The 22,822-nt window shown below is 39.1% G+C and overlaps 1 protein-coding gene across 2 annotated transcripts in view; it reads left to right on the forward strand.

The window, feature by feature from the left end:
- The first annotated feature begins 234 nt into the window (after positions 1-234).
- The window catches only part of STAG1 (STAG1 cohesin complex component), a 419,314-nt gene continuing 396,726 nt past the window's right edge, over positions 235-22,822 (forward strand). For both annotated transcript variants that reach the window (XM_019934217.3, XM_073803799.1), the window contains exon 1: positions 235-455. The gene's annotated coding sequence lies outside the window, so the exon portion shown is untranslated. The remainder of the gene's footprint in view (positions 456-22,822) is intronic.

The raw sequence follows: 22,822 nt of genomic DNA on the forward strand, positions 1-22,822 counted from the left end.
GCCCTCACGGAGAGGTATCCGCCGCTCGCGATTGGCTGAGCTGGGCCAGCGCTCCGTGCGGGGGCCGGGCCGCCACGCAGCGGCCACGTTTCCCGCCCCGCTGGCGCGCGTGCGCGTAATCCCCACAGGAAAGCGTTTGCGCGCGTCCCCGCCGCGGCCGCCTGCTCGCGCCTCAGCTCCCTCCCCTTTCCGGGCAGGTCCGTCCCGTCAGCGAGGCAGTAAGCACGGCGGCCAGCAGAGGGCGGTCCGGACCCAAGTCTGCAGCGGCGCCATTGGCGTGTGGAAAATGCCACCAGATGGCGGGTTAGGATTGCAGCTCCGTTGAAGGCGCGGCCCCCGCTCCCGAACCCCCGGCGACCACCCCGTAACAACCCCCCCACATCGGGAATAACACACCGGAGACTTTTGGGGGGAAACTAGGTCGACGGCCGGCTGCGCCCGGATGGGCAGCTGAGGTGAGTGCGGGCGGCGGCGACGGCAGCGGGGGGCGGGAAAGAGGGGGAATGCGGCGGCAGCGGCGCGGGGGCTGGAAGCGCCGATCCAAGATGGAGGCCGGGAGAGAGCGAGAGAGCGCGAGCGGGGAGCGGGCGGGCCGGGCGCGGGCCCCGCGCGGGGGAGGGAGGCCGCGCGGGCCTGTGCGGGGCGCGGCGGTCGCCGGCCGTCCGGGAGCCGGGGGGAACGACTGTGGGCGCGGCGGGCGCCCCGGAGCCCTGGTCGCTCCGCACCCCTCTCGCGGGCCCCGAAAATTGTGCCCCCGCCCGTTCAGGCACTACGGCGACGGGCGCGGAAGCCTTTGTGGCGCGCTCGGGCCCGCCGCCAAGCCCGCCCTCCGCCCCCCCGCCTGGACTCTCGGGACTCGCCCGCGCCCGGCTGGGCCGGGCCGAGGCGGGCTGGTGCGAATGCCGCCCGCCGCCCTGCGTTTCTGCGGTGTTTTAGCGGCGGTGGCGGCGTCACATGACAACAAGCTCGTCTCGGCGGAGGGGCCGGGGGGTCGCTCGGCGTGGCGGCCGGCCCAGGCCTCTTCTCGGTGGGGTGGAGTGGGGGGCTGGCGCTTGGGGCAGAGGGGACGTCGAAGCCGGGCTTTCCCGCTATCTGCCCTCCCCGCCCCCGACGGAGGCCTCCTTGTGAAACGTGTCCAGGCCGGAGCACTGCCCCGCTAGTTTGCCAGCCCCCCAGGAGACGAGGCCAATAAAAGTTGTTTTCCCTCCTTTCTCGGGGTGGTGGTGGTGGTGAAGAGCTGGGAAACTGGAGTGCCTGGATTTGGACCTGGGCCTCGATTGGAGAGTCCAAACGGGGTGCTTCTTGTGTGCTGTAGGGACTAAGAAATTTTCAGGTTTTAGGATTGTCACGTCACCCCTTCCACCAACATTTGAAATTTTATCGATTTTCTTCACATTGCAGAGAATCGTGCCCCGGGCGTATAAATCACGGGATGGTTTTGGACGCTTATAGACTCAAAACGATGCTGTTTGTATGTGACGACAGCGAATTATTTGCTGTTAAAGTCGATGTTAAGATGATGAATATATAGTTTATTCCTTCTCGTGGTTGTGACTAGAAAGGACTTTATTTTGCATCTCTTAGCAAACATAGTGTTTAGGAAAGTATTTGACTAGGCATGAAGAAAGTTGTGTGATTTGTAACTTACGTGGAATTTGACTACACCTTTTAGATTTTCCTGTATCTTTTTAAGAAAATTACAAATTCTGATGGTGAAGCACTTAGGAAAATACATATAACAGTGAAAATAAAAACAGCCTGTGTATTGTATGATATATTGTACCACGTTCTCATATTTATAACGTACGAAATGTTCAGGCTAAACAAATTTGCCCAAGGGGGGAAATAGTGAAAGATTCGGAAAGGTTGTTTACTTGCTTTGGATTTTTGAGAATAGTTATAACACAATTTGTTTGCTATCTAAATAAAGTACTAGAAAACCGACAAGCGTTTTGCTAAAGTTTTCATTACATTTCAAAATGTACATTGTTTTTTCAAGTGGTCTACCCATGGTCATTTTTACAACCAAACTACTTTTGATTGGAAATTTTTCAGTATCCACTTTAGTTTTGACATTCTGACAAAGCCAAGGGGTATTTAAGTAGATTTGAAATACGGGAAATTATGTTACTAGGAACGCTTCCCTTGAAGACAGTATGCAGGTACTGTTGATTTGAATGGCTCTTTTAAAGCCTTAAGGGGGCTGTGGTAGGGGAGAAGAGCGCCCTGGACTGAAGTTACTTTAAACATACCCTAGGTTTGTGATCTTTGGGGTGTCACTCTTCCAGCCTTTCTTTCCTCATCACTAAAATGAAGGTAATAAATTATATGGTAGTTGTATAACAAGCTGTGTGTGGAAAAGCCCTTCTTAATCATTAAAACTGTAAAAATTTATGTAATTTTACAGTTTTAATCTTTTTCCTTGATTCTGGATCTGTATATCTTCATAATCAGTGCTGTGAGGAGATACAGTGCACTCTGGAGAAAAAGATGTCTCTTCCCCCTTTTTATCCTTTTCTGCTTTGTCCTATGTTGATGGAGTGTATTAGTTTTCTTTTTATGTATAGCGAAGTACCACAAATGTACTAGCTTAAACAACACCCATTTATTAGCTCACAGTTTCTGTAGGTGAGAAATCTGGGTACTTTGGGCTCGCTTTTCATCATCTCACCAGGCTAAAATCAAGGTGTTAGCTGTGGCTGCAGTTCTCATCTGAGGCTCATGACCTTCTTCCATGCTCACTACTTGTTGGCAGAATTTCCTTGTGGCTGTATGACTGATGTTGCCATCTTCTTTCTAGCTGTTGGCCAAGGACCTTTCTCAGTTCCTTACCACATGTTCACGTAGGCATTTCACATCATGGCTGTTTGCTTTCATCCAGGCAAGCAGAAGTCAGTTGCTCTGGCTTCCTCTGTCTCTGTCCTTTGGACTCCCTTTTAAGACCCCTTTTTAAAGCTGATCTGATTTGGTCAGACCCACTCAGGAAGATCTCCTTTTTGGTGAACTCAACTGATTAGGGAACTTAAATACATATGCAAAAATCTATTTGCCATGTAACAATCCCAGGAATGATGTTTCATTATATTTACAAGTCTCCCCACACTCAAGGGGAGGGTTATATACTAGGGTGTGGGTCATTGTGGGTTGTTAGAATTTTGCTTGCCATGGGGAAAGAAGTATCTTTACAGTTGCTTCTTTAGAATCTGGATGTACAAGAAGAGCACATAGGCAGAGCAGTGTAACCCCACCTGGTGAGTTTACTCATACTGGTTTTGTCTTCATCCTTTTTCCGTTTTGTATTTCATGGTACCTCAGTTGAAGTGCGTCCCTCTATAAAAGCATTTAATTGCATTTAGAGGAAATTAAAAATAAAAGTTAAAAAGTTAAGTAAAAAGAAAAAAGGCAATAGAGATTATATAATTCTCATTACTGCTTGATACCTATTGTTTTCTCATTTTAGGGATGAGATTGAATCTCAGGGAAGTTAAGAAATTTAAATGCCTAAGATCACACTCTTATTAAGTGACAGGTAGATTCATAAACTCATTACACCAGACATTTGCTGTGTGTGATTGGTCCAGCAACTTTTGAAGAAGGGATTATGAAAAAGAATAGTTATTTAAAATAGAGTAGGGATATTATTGGTGGACAAAGAGGGTAGCAGAAATTGGTCATGGTATGCGGGAGGTTTAACAGTCCAAGAAGCAAAACACCTTCAAGAGGAGGCAATTAGGACAGTTTTAGTTGAGAATAACAAGATTTAGAGACTATAACCAGGAGTTAAAATTGTTCGGGAGGTACAGCTTAATTTCTTAATAGAGAGGTGATATAGTAAGCGCTTAGAAAATCTTTGTTAGCTGAATTAAAATATGAATCTCTAGAATTTAGATGATTCTTGGTACTGTGACGCTCTGTAGGGAAAGGTAGGAAGCAGAGACCTAAGAGGATGCTCTTGCATAAGCCCAAGAAAGAGATGATTCTTGAGGTGGGAATTAGGATGTGTCTACAGAGAAGGATGGATCAGTTTTCTGTCATTTTGGTAGTCAAGAGGATGGGATCCCAACTTCCTATGTTTTAGTGCTGAGAGAAACCTTGTCTTATTGACAAATGTGATTCCTTTTAAGTGAGCTTTAAGTAGGTCATAGACCAGTTTGTTTTATAGAATCCTTTTTCTGTTTCACTCCTTATTTCTTCTTTCAGGTTTCTTCTCCCTCTTCTAATTCTTTAAGCCAGTTAGTGCTTAAAGGACATCTCAATCCTGCCTTCTTTATAAGATACATCCTTAGTATTATGGGCCTAAATGATGTACCAGTTAGTTGCCCAAATTTCTCTAAGGAGTTTTGCTGTAATTAAACAGCTCTAGAGGTGGCTTTGAACTTGCTAGAAGCTCAAAGTTACAAAAACATTTTATGTTGTGACCCAGTACAAACACACAAACCATGGAAATAATGTCTAACCTTTATGTGGTACACGCTGATTTTTTAATTTTTTCTTTTTTTTAAATTAAGAATGCTGGTTGCAACTCACCTATGTGCTATCATGACTTACAGCAACCCACAGCCGAATTATAATCTCATTGGTAATTGGGAGAGTGCAAAGTAGAACCATAAGAAGAAATCATTTCACTTCTACCAGATTGGCAAACATTAAAAATTCTGATAATATCAAGTGTTAATGAGAATGTGGGGAAATCAGACTCCCACTTTTGGAGGGACATAGTCATTTTGCAAAAGAAAATGACTTGTAGTAAGTTGAAGAATACATGTACCATAAACCTAGCAGTTATACTTATGTCTTTATATTTCTGAGAGATATTCTTGTATGTTGGGGTAGGTGAACAAAAATATTTGCAGTAGCCAAATTTAGCAACAAAGTGCTCATCATTCTACCACAGGTTTTCAAACACCAGTGGTGGTTTTCAAATGTTAATCTTGATGCCTAGGATAACCTCACTTGATCACAGTGTATTATCCTTTTTATGTTTAATATTTTGTTAGGGCTTGAGGATATTTCTTCATCAGGGATATTATTTTGTAGTTTTCTTTGGTTGTAATTTTTTTTCAGCTTTCAGTATTAGGATTATGATGGCCTCATAAGATAAGCCGGGGAGGTGTTCCCTCTACTGACTGAAACACTGTGCAATATTCCTTGACTGTTTGATAGAATTCATCAGTGATACCATTTGAACTTACATTTTTTTGTGTGTGTGGGAAGACTTTTGGTAAATTCAAATTCAATTTTTTACTAGACATAGAGTTATTCAGATTTTGTTTCATCTTATGTTAGTTTTGTTGTATTTTTAAAGGAATTTGTTGACATTAGTTGTTTATATAATTCCCTTGTTATCCTTTGACTGCTTGTAGGATTTGTAGTGATAGCTCTTTAATTTCTGGTGTTGTTAATGTGTTCTTTCTTTTTTTCTTGGCCAGTCTAATTCTTGGTTTATCTATTTGTATCTCTTTTCAAAAATAACATTGCTAATTTTCTCCATTTGTCTTTTCTCTCTCATTTGTTTCTGTTCTTTATAATTTTCTTTCCCCCATGTGTTTTGCTTTTCTTTTTCTAGCTTCTTAAAGTGGTCATAGATTTCAGACATTTCTTGTTTTCTAATGTAAGCATTCAAAGCTATAGATTTTCCTCCAAGCACTGCAACATCCCACAGATTTTGATATTTTTATTATCTTTTAGTTTGAAATAGCTTCTGATTGCTTTGTGATTTCTTTGTTGACCCACGGATTATTTAAAAGCGTGTTGTTTAATTTTCATGTATTTGGGATTATTTTAGATATCTTGTTATTGATTTCCAACTTAATTTTATTTTGAGGTCTTGAGATATATTCTGTATGAATTTAATCTTTTTAAATGTACTGAACCTTGTTTTATGGTTCATCATATGGTTTATCTTGGTAAATGTACCTTTCACACTTGAAAGAATATTCTGCAGTTGTTGGGTGTACTATTCTGTAAATATCAATTAGATTAAAGTGCTTTGGTAGCATTTTTCAAATCATTTATGTCTTGGGTTTTGTTTTATTTGTTTTGTTTTTTTTTACTCTAGTTCTATTCAGTTGCTGAGAGGGATATTAAAATATCCAACTATGACTGTGGAATTATCTGTTTCTCCCTTAATTCTGTTAATTTTTGCCTCATGTATTTTGAAGCTCTGTTATTAGGCACATACAATTTATGATTATTAGGTCTTTCTGATGAATTGGGCTTTATGAAATGTCCCTCTTTATCCCTGGTAATAGTCTTTGTCTTAAAATCTGCTTTTTCTGATATTAATATAGCCACTCCAACTTTCTTGAGCTTACTGTTTCTGTAATGTATTTTCTTCCATCCATTTACTTAAAACTCTTTTTTCCTTTATATTTACAGTGTGCCTCTTGAAGGCAGCATATAGTTGGGTTTTGCATTTTTTATCCTTCCTGACAGTGTGGAAGTGGAATCTATCAGTTATAATAAACATTGATTATGTGCTAATGCCTGTCAAGCACTGTGAAAGTTCTGAGATTTTACCTTACTTGCAGACTAAGTTAACCTGTTACAGTTTATTGGAGTCATGAGACTCCTTGGTCAGAGATGAAGAACAGTGCATTACAGCAAGAGCAGTAGCCACAGTTATTAGTGTCAGATCTTGGAGCCCCAGTTTGTACACGGTAGGGTGAAGATGTGACACTTGCACATGCATTGGGTTGTGTTAGAGGAGGGGAATCCCAAGCTTAGAGAAACTGGAATCTTTATAATGGGTTGTAAGCATACCTCTCCTTTTCTTGAGGGAGAGATGCTATTTCTTTTTTCCAAGATTCTACAAATATACTTGAAAAGATTGGATCAAAGGCAGTCGGTGCCTCTGTTTTCCAGACAGGCAGAAAAACAAGAGACCCATGGAGAATTGTCTTTCAAAACTGCCCAGTGAATTTTCTCAATTTCCTCTATGTTATTAGCTTAGATTTTTCTTTTATTTCTTACATGGCCCCAACCTAGCTTTCTAGCTCTGTCTCTGTGCTGTACTTCCCTGTAGGTTTTATGCTCTCACCAATTTGATTACATAGTTATATTCCCCGCCCCCCCCACCCCATGTCTTTGTTCTGGGGTATAATGTGTGTGTAAGAAACACTCATTGAGTGTTTACTGTATACCAGTAAATATTTTACAGTAACCCTGTGAGGAAATTGTTGTTATTATGTTGCTGCTATCTGTTTTACAGGTTAGATTAAACTTATTTAATCTTAAATTAACTAAATTAAGTTTATTAGATTTGCTTAAACCTCTCAAGTTTGTGATGAGGGAGGGACACATTGTAGAGAAGTTTTTGGAGTATTCTATTTCTTGATGTTAGTAGTAGTTACATGGAGTGTTCACTTGATAATTCTTTAAACTGTTATCTAGATTTTATGTATTATGCTGTATAATTGATATAGCTCACAAAGAAAGGAAAAACAGAAAAAACAAACACTGAGCTGTAGAATCTGTGTAAAATCTTTCCTGATAACTTCAGCCAACAGTTATCACCGTCTTTGTATTTTCATTTACTGCAAATGCATTATTGCATTTATTGTTGGCACCATAAGATTTGGTAAGTGGTGGTGTTCATAAGGCACGGTATTTTGTAGACTAATTGTTGCAAGGCCAGACAACTAATAAATGAGAGAGCCAGGATTTAAATCCAGACTTACTTTCAGAACCCACACTCTAAATCTGTTAAAAGAGCATTTTTATCTCAGCCTTATTTATGCTTTTTGTAATCTTTTAAAGTTTATTTTACAGAGATTTGGTTTTCTTTTTCTATCATATAACAGTCATGAGGTCTTGAGTAGAACACTTAATTTCTAGAGGCCTCAGTTGTCTTATCTCTGTGATGGGAATCCAATTAAAATTTTTTCAGCAAATATTAATATGAGTGCTTAACTCCATGACTAGTAGTGAGTATATAAAGTTGTTAAATACATAGACTTTGCTTTTAAACAACTTCTGTTTTCTGGGGAGAGATTAAAAACTGAAACCAAACCCCAAAGCAACAAAACAAATAGGGATACTACCTGAAATGTTGTGAGGGCTTTAGGTTCAGGATACTTTGGAAGCATAAAGTGCAGAGGTAAGAGGACAAGCCCTTCTCCTTGTCAGGTCCCCCCAAATGATAGATTATTTTTAATGGGTCAGGAAGAGTTGGAAGAGTTTTTCAGGGTAGTCCTTTTATTTTCTAATTGAGATAACAATATTTAAGTATTACCTTTTTAGGCTCTTTGACAAGATTTCTCTGCATAATTGTTGAGTTGGTTTAAAGGTTCAGGTAGAGGTTTGAGACACCACTGCTTGTCTCCTCAATCTTAGGCAGAAAAAAAGTTTTATACATAGTCAAGCATGAACATGACCTGATTGTCTCTTTTGAGGTCCCTTATTCCCTCTGTTATTCTAAAGGTCTGTCGATTCTATTATATCATGTTATTATTTTTTCTTATCTCATTTAGAGTACTGAGAGGTAGGCTTTCTCTTTTCTCTAGTAGAGATAGTACAAGGTAGCATACGTGCAGAAATTCTTACGACAGAATGCAAGATACAAAAGCTAAAGAATGTCTTAAGCTGTATTCTGCTTTATTTTTAAAGCCTAAATTAACTTTCAGGAAGAAAATGCGTTACTTACCTTCTACTGTTAGGGATAGTTAAAAAGTTTGTATGTTCACAGATGAAGGAAGCATTATCACATGATTAAGGGCTAAGAAAGCCATTATATATTGTCCAAGAGAGTTCCTGACACCTGAGTTACACAGCCTATGTCAAATTCTAACTCATCTCCTTCCTAGGCATGTAAACTTGGGCAAATTCTTTAACCTCTCTAAATCTCAGTTTTCTCACCTGTATAATTGGAAGTAATAAAAGCATGTCTCGGGCTTCCCTGGTGGCACAGTGGTTGAGAGTCTGCCTGCCGATGGCAGGGCACGCGGGTTCGTGCCCCGGTCCGGGAAGATCCCACATGCCGCGGAGAGGCTGGGCCCGTGAGCCATGGCCGCTGAGCCTGCGCGTCCGGAGCCTGTGCTCCGCAACGGGAGAGGCCACAACGGTGAGAGGCCCGTGTACCGCAAAAAAAAAAAAAAAGAAAGAAAAAAAACCAAGCATGTCTCGTGGATTGCTGTGTCAGTTAAAAAGTTAACTCTTAACTCTTAGACTATGTTGCATTGTATATAAATCCAAAAGACATTCATCTTAAATTTAAAAGGCGAATAAAATTATAATCCAGATAAGTCATAAGATTACTTTCCAGAAGCAAAGAATTTTAATTAATTGGTTCTTATTAGCACATAAAGCTAGTTTAATAAACTATTAATGAGAGAGGTCAGAGGATGAGGTACTCAGGTTAATAGAGAGGTGAGAGTTATAGCCAGTTTTCTGCTTATTGTTAAACGTATTTTAAAAATCAGGCTCTTTCTTTAGAAAGTACTGTATCTTGGAAAGCCATTGTAATGCTTCCTTGGTAATTGAGAAAATTTGAAGACTGTATCAGGATTTTTATTTATGAATATTAGCTTTGCATGTATAATTTTGCAAACAAAGAGACTTAGGAATGAATCTTTACCAAAAGCAAAACATAATCTTGAAAGTTACCTCTTTAAGTTCCTAGACAAAGTAAGATGGTTAGATGGCTGCTTTTCCTCTCATTAAAATGGGGTAGAGAGAACAAAACCTGGGTTAATCTGAGTTTTTAAAAAAGTTTTGGATATTTAATATTTTATTTTATAAATGCAAAGGGAGTGTGATATAGGAGAGAGAAAACTAGTATAGGGCCAGTGACTTGAGTTTTAATTACACCTTTACCACTAACTAGCTGTGTGCCTTTGAGTCACTACTTCTCTGAGCCTCAGTTTCTTTGTTGTAAAATTAGTTTCCAAGATTCCTGTAAATTTTTTAGTCCATGTTGAAATAATCAGGAAATCAGTTCTGAATCAGGTAATGCAAAGTTTTTGATTTTAAAGACTTTAGTTTTGAAAAACCTAAGTGTGTTATCAGCAGGCCCTTTTGTCTCATCTTCCAACAGGTTATTAGAATAATTCATGCTTTCCCCTAGCTGATTAGTGTACAGGCCAAATACGTTAATATTTAGATAGTATTTATGGTTTTTGGTTCCAGCGATGGGTGTGTGTTTGCTTCTTTATTTGGTGAGAAAGAGATAGATTAGCAAGTGTCTTCATATAATTTTAGTCATTGTGAGTCATTCAAACATTTATTGAACATCTACAGTGAGCCATACACTGTGGGTATAAAAACATTAAAGCACAGTTCTTGTCTTCCTGATGTACAGAGAAGGCGATTCAAGACTCAGAACTTAGGTGTGATATAACCTTCTCCAAAAATCCTTTCCTGGCAGCCTTATTGCCCCTTCCTCCCATCGTCTCTCCCTTTCTCGAGTCCAGGATTGATCTAAGGGCTCTTCCTTTGTGTTTTAGTGGTAGGCTGTGCCAGGGCTGCCATGACTGGTTAGGAATTGGTGGTGCTCTGCATAAAGGTGCCACGGCCAAGGGGCTAGGTGGGGGCTGAAATCCAGGTTTCATTCTGCTTGACCAACTGTCCATTTGCTTTTTCAGCATTTAATTCGCCTGCCCAAAGGAGGCCTTTTCCCTCAGTTCTTGCAAAACAGCCTGTATATGGTAGTAGATATTTAACCTGTGCATTAGTATACCATTAAGAATATTCTGTAGTGTGTTTTTTCTGGCAGATAAGCTTTATAGTAGGTAATAAATGCCTTGAGGTGGTTTGTTGAAGTGAGCAAATGCTTCCTGAAGGCAAATTCTTATATAAGTTTTGAAAGAAAAGTGAAAGTTAGCCAAGCAAGAATGGGATGATGGAGATGGGAATGGCATTCCAGGTGAATATACAGGGACAATGTAGTGATGTAGTCTAGAGCCCAGTGGTTCTTAAATTGTGCTCCCTGCGTCAGCAGTATTAACATTACCTGAGAACTTGTTAGAAATACAAGTTCTTGGTCCTCACCCCAGTCCAATTGAATCAGAAATTCTTGAGATAGAGACCAGCAATTTGTGTTTTAACAGTGATTCTAATGCAGGCTGAAGTTTGAGAGCCACTACTATAGCCCACTTCTTGAGGAAGCATTATTTGAGTGTGTGTGAAGAGCTTGGGGTTACCTATAGAGGAGTGATTAAAATTTAGGGCTGTAAGCAGTGACCAGAGTGCCTAGTGTGCCAAACTAGAGTTTGAACTTTGTCCTTAGGCTAGTGGCTGCACATTAGAATCACCTGGGAGCTTTAAAAATGTACCAAAGAATGGGTGTGATCTACCCCAGACCAACTGACATCAAATCCCTGATTTTCTGATGCACAGAGGGTTCTGAAGTACATAACTGTCAGAACTTGGTTACTGATTTTAATAGTACACAGGTTTATTGAGAATGTGGCAAATACTATGTTGAGTAGCATGATAATAAACACAGCTATCTTATATAGGTATTACTCACATTTCACAGAGGAGGTAAAGTACCTTTTCCCAATATTACCTAGCTAGGAAGTGGTGGGTTTGAGTCCAGGTTTTTATAACTCTGAAGTCTAATCTCTTAAGCAACTTTTTTTTAAAACCTGGAGTTCATAAACTTAGATGGGAAAATAATATTTTCATTTTCCCTAACCTCTAAGTAAGATTTAGCATTTTCTTCAACTTTGAATGTAGGCAACAAATCACAGTTGTATGAGCAATGCTGTAACTTTGTTACCAATAGAAATGAGAAATATTTTCATATTAAATTACAGATGTTGCAGATCTGTATCTGCAGATACAGATATCTCAAAATATCTTTTATCCTAATCAGTGCTTTAAAATTGGGCTGTTAGACCCACCTCTAGATCTTTTATTTACTGTGTTAAAGAAGCACATACAATACTGTATCACAAGTTTTTTTTGATATGTTGATAATTATATTTGAATATAATTAATAACAAGTTCCTTTTCTAAGTATGGTAGCCTTGGCAGAGAGTGTTTAGTAGGATAAGGTAGACAGGAAATAAAAAATTCATTTGTTTTGCTATCTTGTTGAATAGAGATCCTTAAAAAAGTCTCTCTTTCCTTCACCACTTCTCTTTTATTTGACTTGTTAAATAGATCAAAACCCAAGTTCTTCGTTACCTGTCAAAGTTATTAGATTAAAAACTACTTTGGGTTTAGAGTGCTTTTTTCCTAAGCACTTCTTAAAAAATTAGAGAAGATAAGCATTATCTCATCAGGCATTCTAACTATCCTGTAGTCTGTTACAGTGCTGTTTAATAGAACTTTCTGCAGTGATGGAAATGTTTTGTATATGTGCTATCCAGTATGGCAGCTGTTAACCATAATGATGCAAAGAAACAAAATAACAATAACATTAATAGTTACAGTATTTCCTATATACTAGGCACTGTTTAAGCATTTTACGTACATTAACTTAGGTGATCCTTACAACAACCCCATGAGGTGGGTAGTATTGTTAAGTCTTAGTTTACAGATGAGGAAACTGAGGCATGGAGAAGTTAAGTGATTTTCCAGAGTTCGCATAGCTAGTAATTAGCAGAACTGGGATTCAGACCCTGGCAGTCTGGCTGCCTTTATGTTTCCTTTATAATATATTGCTTTACCACTTTCCTCGGGACCCCCCCCGCCCCAAATGCATATACAGAATGCTGTCAGAAACAGTATATTAAAAAGGAATTTAAGATAAATCATTTTCTTCTAATTATTAGGTAAAAGTTGTGCAGTTTTCTATAAGTAGACTTGTATTTGTATTAGACGTATAGGTATTTTTAGTAACCAACACTGATATTGTTAAACAGTAATTTATATTTTTCCTGAATTTAATTTAAAGCTGTGTTCAGAAATTGAATATTCATATGGTTATTTTGTTTACTGAAGCTAATTGAAGTATAATTCTGAAGTCATTTTATGATAAATTGGCTTTGGTTAACGGATATTTTGCTTTCCTCAGTCAACATACATATATGAATGACTAGCCTGTGTTACACCTAGTATGGTATGTTATGTTCCTGGAGGCCTGGAAGGGGAGAGGCATCTCCTAGGTACAAAATTACATTCTTACTGTATTCGGGGCGAGCTGGTGGTAGAGTGATATTAAAAGGGGCAAGAGAACTGTCATTTTTCAGTTATCTGTATAGGTGTTGTGCTTGGTGCTTTACATACAAAGCCATCAGTTATTGAATACAGGTTGTTTATCACACCCATCCAAGTGCTTTAGATTCATTACATATGTCATTTAATCTGCACCCAGTGCTTCAGAGAACATGATGATGACAAAGATACTTTATGGATGAGGGCTTTGTTAGTCTCTTCCTTTCCCCTCCACTCTCCTCCCTCCACTTCAAGGGAATGATCATAAATATAGGTGGGAAATGAGAGGGGGGTGGAGTTGAAGTTATTGATACCAACTTATCTAGTACTTAAGGTTCTCGAGTTAAAAATTTGTTCGTTTCATTTTGCCTAGATGCTGGAAATAAGGCAGACAAGGTATTTGTCCTCATGTGAGAGACAGTCAATAATCAGGTAAACAAAATAACTGTACACTGTGTTAAAAGCTGTAAAGGGAATAAGTGAGGTACTGTGATGGGTAATAGTGAGATGCATAAACAGAGTCAGGAAAGGCATCTTCGAGGATGTTAAATTTAAGCTGAGCTTGCACATAACCTGGCAAGAATGGTTCAGGCACAAGGAAGAGCAAAGGCAAAATCTCTATAGCAGAAATGGCTGTGGTATTTTAGGAACAGAAAGGTCGTTATGGAGGGAGCATAATGCAGGAAGACTATAGTGGCTTCACCTGAGGTTAGAGGGGTAGGCCAGAATCTGGATTACATAGGATACGTTTGGGTGAGCAAGGCTCTAAGGAGCACAGATTTTATTATAAGTAAAATGAGAAACCATTGGAGAGTTTTAAGCAGAGAAATGTTTAAAAAACATCCCTCTGGGCTTCCCTGGTGGCGCAGTGGTTGAGAGTCCGCCTGCCGATGCAGGGGACACGGGTTCGTGCCCCGGTCCGGGAAGATCCCACATGCCGCGGAGCGGCTGGGCCCGTGAGCCATGGCCGCTGAGCCTGCGCGTCCGGAGCCTGTGCTCCGCAACGGGAGAGGCCACAACAGTGAGAGGCCCGCGTACCGCAAAAAAAAAAAAAAAAAAAAAAACATCCCTCTAACTCGGTGATTCTCCACTGTGGGTTATATTTTGCTTCCAAGGGGACATTTGGCAATCTGCAGACATTTTCATTTGCCACAGCTGGGGGTGATGGTGTATGCTACTGGCATTAGTGGGTAGAGATCAGGGATATGGCTAAATATTCTGCAGTAGTACAGGACAGGCTCCCTCCAGCAAAGTATTTTTGGCCCAAAATGTCAAAGGTGCCAAGGTTGCGACACCTGTAGCTGAGGTGTGAATGTTGGATTGTGCTGGGGGTGGAATGGAAGAGGGGAGGGTTAGGTCGTTGCAGTGTTCAGGTGATGGTGCCTGGGCTATGGTTGCAATAGAGGTAATAATGAGAAGTGTTGTGATCCTTTATGTGTTTTGGAAATGACAAGTCAAGAATGATCTCCAGGTTTCTAACTTTAATAACTGAGTGAATGGTGGTGCCATCCTAAGATGGCAAAGAGCAAGAATGAAGGGTTCTAATTTTTAAAATCTTAATTTCATGGAACCTGAGTTGCCGTTAAGAGACAACACAGCACTATTTTATGTACAATAAGAAGGAACATGCTGTATGCCTGTGCAGTCTATAATTGGTCATACCAGCCACTCATTGTTCTGAAATCTTTTATCCCCAGAGACTTGACAGTTTCTTCTGTCTTCATTTGCATTGCTTGGCATGTGATAGGCTATCCTTTGGCATGTATCTCAGTAACAAAGCATAATACAGCTTCATCTACTTGTGGCTGTTCTCATATCCCATAAATCACTTTATCGTTGCTTTGCGAGAAAACATGGAATTGGGATTATTACTAGCAATAATGAAATTTGATTTGCTGATCTCAATTTTTGTACCTTTGTACACAATAACTTTTCAGTGTCAAGACGTTTTAAAGGTAGTTAAACTCAACATGCATGAAACTAACAATGCAGATAACACAGTTTATGACAAGGTTATGTATGGACAATGACAGCTAAGTTTAATTACTGTCCAGCACAATTATAAAATGCGATAGATTGTGAGATGCATCTTTACCTCAGAAATGGGGGAAAATGTATATATTAGAGTGGGTAAAATACAGTAGATGGTGAGAAGCATCCCATACCAGCCCATTAAACGTATGATATGGGTTAAAATGGATTGATAGCACTACTGATGGTCCTAGTGTTAATAGTATAAATGGTTTCTGTGTATGGAAGCTCACCTTTTAAAGATCACTGGCAGGTGAAAATTTGCATTTGCAACGAGCTGTTTAGACAGTGGTAGAATTTGTTGAAAGAATGGATACAGAGGGTGACAAGTAAGAAATAGTTCTTAGGCAATATTGTAGAAGCTAAGTGATGAAATTAAAGCAATGAAACTCCATGTGTTTGTGTGTTTTGAGGCTGTGTGCCAGTACTAGCAGCACAGTTTTACAGAGTAGAGGTATAGGCAAATACGTCTTAATTTTGGCTAGAGAACCTAGCTGCCGTTCTTTTCACATTGCACTGTAATTTCTAGTTTAACTTACATAAGCTTTGGAAAACAGTTTGCTAAGTTTTGCTGCATCATATTAAGAGAACAGTAACCATCACCTAAAACAGATACTGAAAGTTTATTAACCAAAACAAAGTTCCTGTGTGTATAAATGATGTGTGCATATGTATGTTAGTAATGTTTCTTTGACATGCAAAAACCAAATCTCTTACTACCACCATGAAAACAGCTGTGGATCTTTAGTCCAAACTGTAGCCAGGCATCTCAGAAACATCAGGTATTCCTGTGAGGTGTGATAGTGATTCCCCCCCAACCCCCAGCTAATAACCATATTGGTTAAGTTGCAAATACCCTACTATGACTTTATCTTACTTGTTTGGCACTTAATTAAATACTGTTTGTATTGTGATAAACTGTGATAATTCACATGTGGGTTTCTTTTCTATACTATGAAGTGTCTTCAGGGTAGGAACATGTTCCATAGCAGCAGAGCAAGCACATTGCTGGGCAAAATAATAGACACTCAATAAATGATACTTAAATTCAACCAAATTAAATAATTTAGATTCATATCATATACTAAGCTTTGATTGTTATACTTTAAACCTTTTTATTAGAGATTATTTCATTACAGCTTCAGATGTGCTGAAAACATCATTCTTTGCTGAGATTAATGCCTTTACTATGCTGTTTGTTCCTAAATCTTTCCAGCCACCTTTTTCCTGTTGACTTTGTTACTCCATTCACTCATTACATATTGTTACTGACCAGTTTTACTTTAAGGTCAAGCTAGACAGAGCTTGGAAATAGAAAATAATTCTTTTGTCATATGACCTCACTTTAAACAGATACACACTATTAAAGGGTGGTATACTGATGTATGGGGTGAGCAATTTGCTTACAGTAAGATTTTTGGTAAAGGTTCATTGATTCACTAAGAAATTTGGAAACTTCCTTAGTTAAATCAAAATATCATTGGAAAAAAAATCTTTGGATTTACATAGAAATGTTGAGGAACGTATAAATTTGCAATTATAATACTTTAAGCAATTGACCTTTTCCATTTGGAACCTTTCTAGTTCCTCTAAAAAAGGAAATTTGAATTGTTAGGCAGGAGCATTCCATTTTCTAAACTAATAAGAAAAAATGGTACTTTGCTGTAAAAGACCTATTCATGAATTTCTGCATATGTTCAATTTTTTGATTTCTTTTTGAACATAGACATTGACAGTTTCTTTTCAATCTTATAGAGCCTTCTAGTCCTTTGACACCTCTTTTGTCCCCTTCCTGCCTTAATTTTCTTAAGTAGCTTGGAACCTTATGTAACTTTTGGAATATGCTGAGCTGCTTTGCACTTTTGTCTCTTCATTGCATCTGTCTAACCCATACTTAGCCACAGATCAGTTAATCTTTTTCATTTCTGTGTACCTGGCTCTGACCTGCTGAGCACATCTGGAGAAAACCTTAACTTTGCAGACTGGAGCCACTAAATATCCATGCTCACCAGTCTTAATTGGACCCTCAACATTACCCAGTAATTCTTCTTTTTTCCTAGTTAGTTCTTTTTCATTTCTCATAGCAGTTATTTAAAAATTTCTACTCTCTTGTAGCCCCCTTAACCACTTACCCTCTCTTTCTCAGTAGACGACCTTATCTATTCATTGATAAACTTGGATTTAATTACTATTTTATTTTTGGAAGATGTTGAAATGATTGAAACGAGGCTAGGATAGAGATTACTCTGACATTTGCTATGCCCAACCCTTGAAGGCATACAACAAACTAAGAAATTTTAGAACAAAATTTGAAATACATATCTGTAATAATTTTGGTTGAATCTACTGTGGGCTAATTTTGTATAAAATCACTTTTCCAGTTATACTTACATTCTTGGAGTAGTCTTATGTTTTGAAATTTAAGATTAAAAGACATTCTTCTGTGTTGTGTTAAAGGTTCCAAATAAATATGCCAGCTTTTAAAATTGCCATATAACATGTTAATACATAAAGTACACTGCTTGTAAGTTTGATGAATTTTTACCACGTAACCACCTCCCAGATCAAGATGTAAAACATTTCTAGCACCCCCAAAAGGTTCTCTTCTCAGTTATTTCTCCCTCCCCTCCCCCAACCTATTCCAGCTTTTGTAAGCCATCAGTTACTTGTACTTTGGCTTCTTTTGCTCAACGTGATGTTTGTGGGGTTCATCCGTATTGTGGCATATACCCACAGTTCCTTTTTTATTGCTATGTAGTATTCTATGAATATACCAAAACGTATATCCTTTTTTTTTTGTGCATGGACAATTGGGTTCTTTTCAGTTTGGGGCTATTATGATAAAGCTACTGTGAACAATCTTGTACAAGTCTCTTGGTGAACATATGCCCTTATTTCTTTGGATACATATCCTAGAGTGGAATTGCTGGGTCATAGTATACTTCTCAGTACCTCATTTGTAATGGAACCAAATCACTAACTTCACCCCCGTCTATCTATAAGTGATTTCATTTCTTTTGGTAAAGAATACAAAAAGAGGGCTTCCCTGGTGACGCAGTGGTTGAGAGTCTGCCTGCTAGTGCGGGAGACACAGGTTCAAGCCCCGGTCTGGGAGGGTCCCACATGCTGCAGAGCAACTAGGCCCGTGAGCCACAACTACTGAGCCTGTGCGTCTGGAGCCTGTGCTCTGCAACAAAAGAGGCCATGCGCACTGCGGTGAAGAGTGGCCCCCGCTTGCCACAACTGGAGGAAGCCCTCGCACAGAAACGAGGACCCAACACAGCAAAAATAAATAAACTAAATTAATAAACTCCTACCCCCAACATCTTCTAAAAAAAAAAAAAGAATACAAAAAGAGCATTAGGTTTTCTAACAAGATTCTAATAGAAGGCATTTCCTTGTTTTTATTAACATATAAAATTAAAATTCTTCATTTGGATCCAAATGGAACTGTTTCTGTCAGTACTTGCTTCAATATTGTTTATAAGTCTTTAATTTATTTAATTTATTTATTTTTGGCTGCATTGGGTCTTCATTGCTGCACGCGGGCTTTCTCTAGTTGTAGCGAGTGGGGGCTACTTCTCGTTGCGCTATGCGTGCTTCTCATTGCAGTGGCTTCTCTTTCTGCAGAGCATGGGCTCTTGGTGCGCAGGCTTCCGTGGTTGTGGCACATGGGTTCAGTAGTTGTGGCTCGTGGGCTCTAGAGTGCAGGCTCAGTAGTTGTGGCACATGGGCTTAGTTGCTCCACGGCATGTGAGATCTTCCTGGACCAGGGCTCGAACCCATGTCCCCTGCATTGGCAGGCAGATTCTTAACCACTGCACCATCAGGGAAGTCCTTGTTTATAAGCCTTTGTTTATAAATTTCATTCCTTTATTCAAATTTGAGCATTTCTCTCTACTATAGTTTATCTTGATCTCTGTAAGATTATGTATCTTATTTATTAAAGGATTTCTGACTGTTTTTAAGACTGCAGAAAATAATCATTGATTTTTCTGGTAGAAGCACAGGCTTTCTTGGTTTTATTGGGTTGGCGTTTTAGACACTTGCAGTGTCTAAAGTGGAAGGAACAACTGGATTTGGAGACTGGAGACCTGGATTCTAATCCAGGTTAGTCTGTTTATTAGCAGCATGTTTTTTTGTGAATAACTTTTTAACTCATGGACTTACTAGTATTGGGAATAAGCATGTATGTCCTGGTCATCTCAGAGGATGCTGGATTAGTAAATGGGCTACTGTAATAGTGCTCTATAAACTATGAAATATGAATATAAGCAGTTGTCTTTTGGGGGGGACATTTTGTATGTTTGCAGATTTCTGAGCAGCATTCATCTAGTTTGTAAAACAAACAAAATACAAATTGCAGTTTTCAGAGGCATGCAGCAGGGCAGAAGAGTGTCTCTAGGGAAGGCTGACTGCCTGATGAGTCAGTTCTTAAGTGTGGCAGGAACTGATGAACTATGTAGCAGACTCTGGTTCTCAGAATTGATATGTTTAGAAGTTCAATTTATTATCTAAATGTAGGAGTGATTTAGGTTGCAGGTGAAGTCTGAGGTATGAATCAGGGCGTCAGGTTATTGATACACATTGAGAAATGTAATTTTCAAATGAAATGGACTGTCCATGCTCATCAGTCATTTCATTTTCCTCCTGTCGGAAGACCTATATCAGACACAGATTATAATCTGAAGATTGACCAGTAAACCTGGAATTAACCCAAAGTGAGTTGGATCATCTTAGTTGTCAGTATTATTGAGCTGTGATAGCCTGATATATATGTCTGAACTACAGCAGATCCGGGTCAGAACACTATCCAGAGACAGTGTCGGAGACAAACTGCGAGATTTAATTTGTTTCAACACTCTTCACTCTTCAGTTAATTTGGTTTCAGCTTTCATATAGTTATGGACAAGAGCTAGGTCCAGATTCCCATGCCACCTTGTTTGTATTTTGTGTATTTACTTTTTCATTCTACAGATGATTTATCTCTTGATGTTTGATTCTCTAATTTAATTCTCACAGTGACTTTACCTCAGTTTTAAAGGAGCCTTTTTCTGTGTGTCCCATATACTGCTTCCCTAGTGGATTTAATCTATCCTTGCAAAGTTGAGTAAGGCATACGTTGCTTCTAGTGCCCCCTTACTTCTGGATGTAGGAAGAATAAGGATTTTGTAGTCAAGCCTGGATTTCAGTATTGGCTCTGACATATATTTAGCTAAGATTTTGGTCAGGTTACTTCTTAAAGATCAATCTTTCCATTCATTCATCATCTCAGAGGCACTGTAGTCCCCCTGCTCCTCCTTCCCGTCTTTTCCCTTCTCCTTTACAGTTATATTGAGGTATAATTTACGTAACATAAAATACTCTTGTTTTTAAGTATATAATTCAGTGATTTTTAGTTAATTTACAAAGCTGTGCAACCATCACCACAGTCTAATTTTGAATATTTCCTTTTTTTAAAACATCTTTATTGGAGTATAATTGCTTTACAATGGTGTGTTAGTTTCTGCTTTATAACAAAGTGAATCAGCTATACATATACATATGTCCCCATATCCCCTCCCTCTTGCATCTCCCTCCTACCCTCCCTATCCCACCCCTCTAAGTGGTCACAAAGCACTGAGCTGATCTCCCTGTGCTATGTGGCTGCTTCCTACTAGCTGTCTATTTTACAGTTGGTAGTGTATATATGTCCATGCCACTCTCTCACTTCGTCCCAGCTTACCCTTCCCCATACCCATGTCCTCAAGTCCATTCTCTACGCCTGCGTCCTTATTCCTGTCCTGCCCCTAGGTTCTTCGGAACCTTCTTTTTTTTTATACATAGATTCCATGTATATGTGTTAGCATATGGTATTTGTTTTTCTCTTTCTGACTGACTTCTCTGTGTATGGCAGACTCTAGGTCCATCCACCTCACTACAAATAACTCAATTTCGTTTCTTTTTATGGCTGAGTAATATTCCATTGTATATGTGCCACATCTTCTTTATCCATTTATCTGTCAATGGACAGTTAGGTTAGATTAGAAGATTTCTGTCACCCCCAAAAGGAACTCCATAACCATTTGTAGTCACTTCCCGTTTTCATCCCTAATGAAATTTCAGTCCCTAGTAGGAAACTACTAATTATTTTCTGTATCTATAAATTTGCCCTTTTTGGATAATTCATATAAGTGGAATCTTAAAATATGTGGTCTTCTGTGTTTGGCTTTTTACATTTAAGTGGTTTTGAAGGATGATCCATATTATAGCACATTTCAGTACTTGCCTTCTTATTGTTGAAGAGCATTCTTTTCATTTTGTTTATCCATTCACCAGTTGACAGTCATTTTGGTTGTTTCCACTTTTTGGCTGTTGTGACCAATGCTGTTGTGAAATTTGTGTACAAGTCTTGGTGTAGACATTTTCATTTCTCTTCCACTGATACCTTGGAGTAGAATTGTTGGGTCATATAGTAGATTTATATTTAACATTTAAAGAGATTGGCAAACTGTTTTCCAAAATGGCTATACCATTTTCCATTTCTCCTTATCAGTGTATGAGGGTTTCTGAATATTTTGGATGTCTTTTTGATTAGATTTTTTTTTTTTTTTTTTTGGTGGTATGCGGGCATCTCACTGTTGTGGCCTCTCACGTTGCAGAGCACAGGCTCCGGACGCGCAGGCCCAGCGGCCATGGCTCACGGGCCCAGCTGCTCCGTGGCATGTGGGATCCTCCCAGACCAGGGCACGAACCCGTATCCCCTGCATCAGCAGGCAGACTCTCAACCACTGCGCCACCAGGGAAGCCCCTTGGATTAGATTTTAATATCACATATGATATTAACTGCCATCAGCAAACAAGAATCAGAGCATCACAGGATTTTACTACTCTAGCTAGAAAAAAATATTAAAATTACACTTACGTTAAATGCAAAAATATAGTGCCGAATGTTTAAAAACCTAAACTTTTACTAGGTGAATGTAATTATTTGAAAAATTTCAACACAGCAAGACAAAGCATTCTGTAGAACTGTGGCAAAAATTTATTACTTTCTTAAAATAACTTTTAATTGTGGAAAAACCTAAAACATGCAGATGAAGACAGATTAGTTCAGTGAATCCTCATATACTCATCACCCAGCTTCAAAATTGTTTTCTTGTCCAGTCTTTTTTCATCTATACCCATATCTGTTCCCCTCTCCCCCATATTACTTCGTAGCAAACCCTAGACATCTTAAAGATAAGGCCATTGTCATACCCAAAGCCATTAGTAATAACTCTTTACCAAGAATTTATTGCTTTAGAAGAGTGAGATGCAGAAAGAAAAATTTAAATATGTCTACATTTAAAAATGGAAATACTTAAAAATAGATTTCCAACTCAGGAATTGGAGTGAGAGAGAGAGAGTGTGAGAGTGTGTGTGTGTGTGTGTGTGTGTGTGTGTGTGTGTGTGTGTGTGTGTGTGTGTGTTTTAAAGAAATGTCTCCCTTTTTAGGGATTTTTCAGTCCTATGTTTTCTTCTCCTCCCCCCTAGAAAAAAGTCATAACAAAGTTTTGAGGGTGTAGAGACTGGGGTTATGTTTTCATTTGGTCCATTTACATGAGGATAAGTATCTTTAGAACATAGGGTTAGGTTAGAAGGAATTTGCCGCTTCTCATTGTATTCACTTTATTGCAGCTTTAGGGAAATTGTTTTTGTCATTTACATT

Source organism: Tursiops truncatus, chromosome 4, assembly GCF_011762595.2.
Source record: "Tursiops truncatus isolate mTurTru1 chromosome 4, mTurTru1.mat.Y, whole genome shotgun sequence".
NCBI lineage: Eukaryota > Metazoa > Chordata > Mammalia > Artiodactyla > Delphinidae > Tursiops > Tursiops truncatus.